This window comes from Pelobates fuscus, chromosome 8 (genome assembly GCF_036172605.1).
Source record: "Pelobates fuscus isolate aPelFus1 chromosome 8, aPelFus1.pri, whole genome shotgun sequence".
In the NCBI taxonomy this organism is placed as follows: domain Eukaryota; kingdom Metazoa; phylum Chordata; class Amphibia; order Anura; family Pelobatidae; genus Pelobates; species Pelobates fuscus.
This window is the reverse complement of record NC_086324.1, coordinates 164,813,978-164,822,588: the sequence shown is the minus strand read 5'-3', so window position 1 is coordinate 164,822,588 and position 8,611 is coordinate 164,813,978. Positions and strand designations below refer to the sequence as shown.

General features: G+C 42.6%; 1 protein-coding gene across 2 annotated transcripts in view; it reads left to right on the top strand.

The window, feature by feature from the left end:
• Nucleotides 1-725: 725 nt before the first annotated feature.
• RAI1 (retinoic acid induced 1) overlaps nucleotides 726-8,611 on the top strand; it is a 129,183-nt gene continuing 121,297 nt past the window's right edge. For both annotated transcript variants that reach the window (XM_063430672.1, XM_063430670.1), the window contains exon 1: nucleotides 726-934. The gene's annotated coding sequence lies outside the window, so the exon portion shown is untranslated. The remainder of the gene's footprint in view (nucleotides 935-8,611) is intronic.

The following is an 8,611-nucleotide window of genomic DNA, read 5'->3' as shown; positions in this document are numbered from 1 at the left end:
AGCAATGATTTGCCCCCTGACATGGGTCTCGCCAGGCTCTGAGGCTCCGTGGCGCACTTCCTGCAGAACTGCAGTATCCAGTAGCCGCGGCCAGTCGAATATATTGGCTGAGAGCATCAGCTGACCTCTCTCAGCCAATGACTGGCATGCTGTGCAACAAAAGTTGAACAGAATTGACATTAGCCATTCCCGGAACTCTCGTTCCTGTGTCGCTGCTGGGGGTGGAGTTACACCTCTCAAAGGGAAGCGCTGCACATACAGACTTCAGGCACCATAACTACTTCAAACTAAAGTGGTCATGGTGCTCAGAGTAACCCTTTAATACTCCTGGCCAGGCACACCATTACGTTTTGGTTTTACGATCTTTTTGGACAACTTTTTTTAGAACGCTGCTTTACATACGATTACCTCACGGGACTCACATTACCTGACTATGGTATTTTGCGGTTTCTGTAATCTCATACACAGCTTGTACTCTCTTTGTTAATATGTCTACAACAAAGTATTACTAACGCACGGCTCTTATATAAGTTGACGCCTTGTATTGGATCTTTGACTGAAATAAAATCTATACAAATGAAGAATTCCTGTTGCTGAGTTGATGGGGTTAATTGAGTTAGTTGGTAGGAGGCAGTCTGCCACTTCCCCAGTTTACCACCAGGGGGCAGGCTTGTCATTGCTACTAGTGGGGCACATGGCTCCCCCCTCCAGACAGATCCCTAGCAGCCTCCTCCGGAAGCCTTTGTACAGATAGCAGGAGACAGAACGGGCATAGCACCCTGGCACGGCCCCTCACCTGCCAGCCTGGCACAGCCTGAAGCGGATTAGGGAAAGGGGTCACCCCTCCTGCCCCCCTTCTGGACAGAGGATACATGGATTGGGGCTGTGTGCCCCCCCAGGGACCCCACATTGAGGAGCAGAGTGGTGGGGAGAGGTGAGTGCTGGGATTGAGGGATATGGGGGGCTGGGTAAACCTAGAGCTAGACCAGGAGAGAGCCCCAAATCCAGGGTGTTAACTGCTTCATGGCCAGCAGGAGACTGGCAGCTGGAGCATTGTGAATCAGGATACAAAGTATCACAGAATGGATTCCATCCTGCCATAAACAGGCCAAGTATTGAGCAGTAATCAATGAATGATGCATGTTATACACTGGTACTGAGCAGCTCTGGCTTTCAAGGCAATGTCCCTTTAACCCTGTGAGTGCCAGCCTAGCTGTGCCTCCCATTCTTCTAACTGGCTTGTTATGGTTGGTAAAAGGAATTCCTGACAGTTCACACTTTAGTAAATAACCCTATTTAGTGTCAGACAGTTATCTGTTAAACTGGAGGCCAGGGGCCTCAGGGCAAACCTTCTGGAAGCACGCAGTAGTGGATACATGGATCTGCTCACTGGTAGAATGTACCTGATTTGGGGTGCAAGTAGGAGGCTGTATGCAGCCATCTCAGGGTTGTCATGAGGTGTGGGGTGAACAGGTGTGTCTAAATCGTACTGTATTACAGGCTAATAGGAATTGTTTTTAGTGGTGTTATTTTAGGGTACACTGTCAGACTCCCTCCCCCCATAGTGTATGGTATGGATTGTCCCTGTGGAGGGGTAGCTAGTGGCTGGCTAGTGTAAATCTAGCAATTTGGGGTCCAGTTCACTCATTTGATGTTTAGCGAATACACTTTTAATAGAATCATTAAAAGTAAATCAGAGGGTGCCTAAAAGGTAGATCGCCAGATGTTGTAGAACTACAACTCCTATAAAGCTTTGTCATTCTAAAGGCACGCAAAGCATGATGGAAGCTGTAGTTTTAAAACATCTGGGGATCTACCTTTTGGGCACCCCTGAAGTAAATGCTTATTTCAGTGTATAAGGAATTCATTGTGGGCCTGCGTTCTTGTCTGTGGACACAGATTATCAGTTTGTATATTGTACTATGGCGCATGGGGTGCACTACATATATATCTGAAATACATTTCCTATGATGCTCAGCCAGGTATACACTTTACCGTGGTTTGCCCCACTCCCATAATAAGCTTTATATCAGGTTTCCCCAAACTCCAGATGTTGCTGAACTACAACTCCCATGATTCTATGAATGAAATAGATAGGCTGAGAATCATGGGAGTTGTAGTTCAGCAACATCTGGAGGGCCGGAGTTTGGGGACGCCTGTTTTATTTAAATATTTTTACAGTAATTTACATATAACCTGTTAAGGGCTGTACAGTGGGCTACATGCTAGTGTGTGGTGATTCTTGTTTCTGTGTTGTGGTCATGGTGCCTGGAGACTGTATGTTCATGGTTTCAGTGTGAAACGCTGCCCATACTGATTTAACCCCTTTGCTGCCTGTGTTGTAACTCCGCCTTCGCCATCATCATTGGGGTTTGATTTGCCAGCCTGAAATGTCAAATCTGTGCAAATCTACATGCAAAGTCTGGCAACATGGCCACTGTATTGGTTTCTACAGGTCTGAAAGGAGGCTCGGGCCCGGAAATGACCCAGGTAAGAGGGCAAACCATTGCTAAATGAAAGCCATGGTAACCACTACACCAGGGATAGGCAACCTTCGGCACTCCAGATCCCCCATAATGCTCTTACACCCATAATGCTGGCAAAGCATCATGGGAGGTGTAGTCCAAAACATCTGGAGTGCCGAAGATTGCCTATGCCTGCACTACACCGTCATAACTTCTACACTGTGTGTGGTGTAAAGTTTTAAGGGGCTTATTCACTAAAGAAATAGCATATACAACCACTGTAGGTGCTATACGAACACCCACACTTACCACAGTGTGCCCTCTGTACTCTCTCCGTACTGTACCTCTTATTCACTAAAACGAAATCCGAATTGCGGAATTTAGGCTAAGATAGCCTAGCTGTGATAATATCGAAGTAGAAGAATCATTTTGTTTCAATTTTGCCAGTCAGTATTTAGTACATAAACGCCACAGGAGCACGGGATAAGCGTGAATTTGCTGATAAATAAAAAATCGAATCGGTATCATAATATTACTCTAGGACGGTAATCCATTCTAAACTCCGAAATAACTCTGACATTTGATGTTTCTGCAGAGCACATTGGAGTTTGAACATGAAATTGCCGAGAGTCGAGAATAGCTGGTCTCGTTAAATAGTGTGATTTGAGAATTTCTCCAGTTCAGCTTTTTTGACCTGATAATGCAATTCATTTTTAGTGAATGACTCTCCTCCAAGTGTTATTGAAATTTGGGTTATTTGCAAGACACGGAAGAGTTTTAGGGAGAGCATTTAATTTAGGACTCAGAGGGTAAACCCTCCATAAATTTAGGCACAGATAGACCCGGTAGATGATGTTTGCAAATATAATTTTGGTTTAATTTTGGGGTGCTCACTTAAAGTGACCCCATCTGTTAAACTGAAGCCTTGCTAAAAACCACATAAATCAAGGGAGACTGTTAATTTCCTGCATTTTTAATAGTATTAGAGGTCTAAAAAGTGTCATGCCAGATTCACTCTCTATCTTGGGACTGGGTGCCTCCATCTTAGCTTCCTGCTAATCACTGCTGTAAGCTCCGCCCTTTGAACCTGACAGTCAGCATAGAGAGAGGAGGGGAGACCAGAACAATGGCTCTCTGTGCCCTGGATGTGCCTGGACTGAGATAGTGATGTCAGATATGTTTAAAAGAAACAGTGCATCACATGGAAATGTTCCTTGTTTTATTCAGGGGTGTAATTTGCAGAGAATTAACAAATCCCTTTTAACAGGATAGACCTCTGCCTTCCCCCCCATTTCACTAACAAAACATCACTTTTTTTGTTGCCCACTTTTCTTTAAAAATTTTAGGAGCATTTTGGGGTTAAACTGTTTGTAAAAGGTATAAACCCCTTAAAGTGAAAGGAACTACAGCCAGGGAAAGGTAGATCTCCAGATGTTGTAGAACTACAACTCCCATGATGCTATGCAAGCTGTAGTTTTAAAACATTTGGGGTTCTACCTTTTGGGCACCCCTGGTTTAAACTGATTAGCATTCACATGTACCTACAAACACACCGATACTCGAAAGTCTTCCAACAAAAAAACTAATCTTTAAACTAAATACAGGAAAGACAGACATTCTCATAGTAAACTCTTATAGGGAAATGCTAGAGACCATAACCATTATCATTGTTTTATTATGACTTATTGTAGTGGTTATGGTGGCTTTGTGTGGTTACTTTTCATGTACTATGGCAAAAGGCCATTGTACAGCGCTATGGAATTTGTTGGTGCTATATAAATAATAAAATAATAATAATAATAATAAAAGGGAGTGGAATTCTCTTGCGTCCAAGGACCGACCCCGCTCTCTCTACAAATCCTTTTGGAAAGGGTTAGAGACTATGAGCACAGCCAGATCTTGCTTACCTGTACAAATGTTTTGGATGGTAATCAGGAAGTGAAACTGTTCCCAATGCTGTTGGGAAATGGCTGAATTGGAAAACTTTATTAAATTAACCATATATATATTTTCTTTTCTTTCTTCTAAATCGCCAATTGTCTGGATGTCTAAATTAATTACCGTTAAGTGACATATTTTTTTTTTGCTCTCCTCCCAGAATCCTTCAGTGCTGCAGTTCTCAGCTGTTTAATCTGAGCCGTTGTCTGTTTTCCCCGATACACTCCCAGCCAGTTTGTCCCCAGAGACAGGAGAATGAAGCTTTGATAGAAGAAGTAGACGTGTTTTATTATTCCCCAGAGGCAAGAAAAAGATACTCTATATAGGAATCTCTCAGTATCACTAAGCGTAGACTTTTATCTATGGCAGTTTTAATTGGGTGGGCAGACAGTGTCGGAGCGGATGGAAATATCATCCTCATTTATTCATTTAATATTTTTGGTATGTGTGGTTAGGAGAGGATCCACAGTGACTGATTTAAGATTTAGATTTTTCAGTGGTCGTGTTCTACCGAAATTCTTTTAGAGGAAAGCTATCAATTTTCTGGAAATGTAACCATTGATTAAAACCTAGAACAACACCTATAACGTGTGTGTGTGTGTGTCTTTGTATCTCTCATGTGATGCTCTGTTATCTTTTAAATGTATATTAAAGGGACACTATAGTCATTAAAACAACTTTAGCTTAATAAAACAGTTTTGGTATATATATCATGTCTCTGCAGTCTCACTGCTCGATTATCTGCCATTTAGGAGTTAAATCACTTTTGTTTCTGTTAATGCAGCCCTAGTCACACCTCCCCTGGTTGTGACTCACACAGCCGACATGAAAAAATGGTTTAATTTGCAATCAGAAGTTACCTTACTTTTATCTCCTTCTATGTAAATGTAACTGTAATCACACACAGGAGGCTCCTGCAGGGTCTCCCAGGCTATTAACAGAGTAGGAGATAAAGAAAATTCTAAATTAAACAGAATGTGCAGTAAAGGAAGTATAAATATTAGCTCACTTAACAGGAAGTGTTTAACAAGGCTCTGCAAGTCACATGCAGGGAGGTGTGCCTAGGGCCGCATGATTTAACTCCTAAATGGCAGAGAGTTGAGCAGAGCATTGAGACTGCAGGGGTATAATTTATTCACCAAAACAGCTTCATTAAAATAAAGTTGTGTTGGTGACTATAGTGTCTCTTTAAGGATGTTGCAACTTGTCCACTATCCAGTTGGGTCCTGGCACAGCCAGGGCAGACATTGCATTGGAAGAGTAACAGAAATATTGTTTAATTTGGCGTTTGGCTGTGTCCCGTTGCACCTAATTGGCTGAGATGACCAGAATGGACAATCTCAGCCAATCTAATGCTTTCCTAGGGGAAAGCAGTGAGATCGACTCAGATCATCAATTCTGATCATTTCAGCAAAGGAGGTGGATTGGGGCGGAGCCAAACACCACACCAATCAGCACCTTGTCATAGAGATGCATTGAATCACACTTTGCAGCACTGGCCCAGGAAGCACCTCTAGTGGCCGTCTGAGAAGTGGCCACTAGAGGTGTTCCTAGGCTGTTATGCCCCGTGCAGCACTGAGAAAAGGTGAGAAAATCACCTTTCTATTTATTTATTTATAAAATATTTTACCAGGAAGGATACATTGAGATTTCTCTCGTTTTCCCGAGGTAAGGAGGACCGACCACCCAAATGGTGGTTTTAGAACTATAGTCTCAGGAATACGCATACAAATTGTGTTCCTGACAGTATAGTGCCCCTATAATATTAAAAATTCTGATAAGTGACAGTTCCCCTTTAATGCATAAATTCCATTTGTTGCTGCCTGTTATGTATGTGATAATTATAATTTACGCGATCCAGAGCTTTAAACAAGATTTTGGACGACTTTTAGATGTAAATTAAAGGCACACACCAGACTCCTAAAGCGATTTAGCTTACTGAAAAAAAAATGTGTGAAGAGTGTGTCCCCTTCTCAACCAGGCACACGATCCTGTTACTTCCTGGTTTGTCTAGCTCAGTGGAGATAAACTCAAGATGCAGCAAATGCCCAGAGAACCTGCTTCGCAATGGCTTCTCATTGAGCTGCATTGGGAAGTCTGTGATTGGACAGTCACAGAAAATCTGGGCGGGGTTAGAAGGGGAGGGCTTGAACAGCTGCAGACAAGAAATCTGCAGTTTTTGCAATCTGTCTTAAATATACCCTCAATGAAAAACATGCAGAAATAAATGCATGCATGTTTTAATTGGGGATATAACTACTGAAGAGAGATTTTGTATTTGTTTTATGTAGGCAGTGGAGTGTCCCTTTAAGTGGTGCAGTCTCTTTTTGTAAAGTTGCTTTTTGACTAAACCGAGGTGTGTTTTAATGTTTAGGGAAAATTAATCCAATTTGGGAAATACAACAATGTTTGGCATTTATTCTGGTGTTTTGGGGGGAAAACTGCTTTTCAAGTTAGTTGTCTCCGTGCCACAATCCACTGTTTTGTATATGAACCCTGCAAAGATTTAAGTGATTATTATGAAGGTGTGATGGTGTTTTGGTGGTTTTTTTAAGCACAACATCTGCTTATCCTGCGAAACTGTCCGTTAATGACAAATGGTGGACAACGTTTTGCAAAGTTACGGTAATTAACCCCTTCATCGCAGAGGCCGTTATATCATGATGCACAGGGTGTGTCTTTGGTCATAATGGGGTTAATATTAAATGATAGGAATGGGAATCCCTGTGTGTCACATACATTCTCAGCCATTTTGTTTTTTAAGGTCATGTGACACTCACAGTTCAATATTGATTAATAGTTCTTTGATAAATGTCTGCTGGACGTGGATGCGCTATTTACTGCCAAGAATCTGAACACAAGAATCCTGTATTTTGTTTCCTGCAGCTCAGCAGAAACATTAGTAAAACCGTGAACAGATTGTTAGAAAGGACATAAAAGATGTTACATGGCTGAGTGGTTTTTCATCGTCCCCCCCCCCCACCCCCCCTCCAAACTGCGCTTTGATCCGTAAAGCGAGCCAATCTGTTCTGCATGCACTGTATGGGTGCGTAGTCCTCATTCTTCTCTGCACTCTCTGTTTGCTGAAGGGTTAATTTCCTCGCATGCTTCCAATAATGGGAGACAGGCGCAGCAGGGCTGTGCTTTAAATACTGTCCTCAGGAATTCTAGGGCGGTGAAATCCGTGGATCTTAACCGCAGAACCCCTCTGCCGGATGCAACTGCACAGCGAGAGATTCACCTGGATTAACCCCTGGCTAGTGCAAGATGTCAACTGTTAACCCTGCACATTCTTTTAAGCTCTGTACAGTTTTAGCAAAGTGATTATATTTGTTTTCCACTGACTCTTCTGTATTTAACGGAAAACTATAGTGTTAGGAGTCCAAAACTTTGCTGTCTCTGCTCCTGTAATATCCACCCTGTTTGCAGAGAAAATATATATTTTTTAAACTATGTACTCCCCTGTTTCTGGCGCCAAGATGCTCTCAGGACTGTTAACTCTCTGCCTCCAGCGACATTATTGAGGAGGCTAGGCCTTCTCCGGCGATGGTCCCATCCAATAGTCGCCATAGGGGAGCATTGGGGACCAATGCTTTCTTATGAGCTACCACATGGCGTGACCGAGTGTGACAGCCACTAGAGTTGTATTTAACCCTTCAAAAAAACAGAGGAATAAAATCTTCATTAGTTATTATTAATCTTTCTTTATGGTTTTTGTTACATTGCATGTTACCTAGTGCTGTGCATTTTGGGATCATATATTTTTTTTGTTAAATATGAATAATAGTTGAGTTCCAAGGACCAATATGTCAGTAAGTCACGGTTATGGCATTATTCTCTTTAAAACCCAGGCTGCTTTATTTTGGTTAATAAAGATCAGGGAAAATCGGTGATCAGGACTAGGTAAGTCCTGCTAGCTGTGACGGTCACAAACCATGCAGTGGAGTCCAGCAGTGTCCACTACAAGGGCAGGACTTCTGAAGTTAAGAGATGGAGCTATAGAGAGCTGCACGGCTAAGTGATCAATAAATAGCTACAGAGTTGATTCTTGGAGAGCTGTGGAGAGCAGCAGGGTTCCATGTTCAGTCTGTGGAGAGCTGCAGGGTTCTATGTTCAGTCTGTAGAGAGCTGCAGGGTTCCATGTTCAGTCTGTGGATAGCTGCAGGCTTCCATGTTCAGTCTGTGGAGAGCTGCAGGGTTCCATGTTC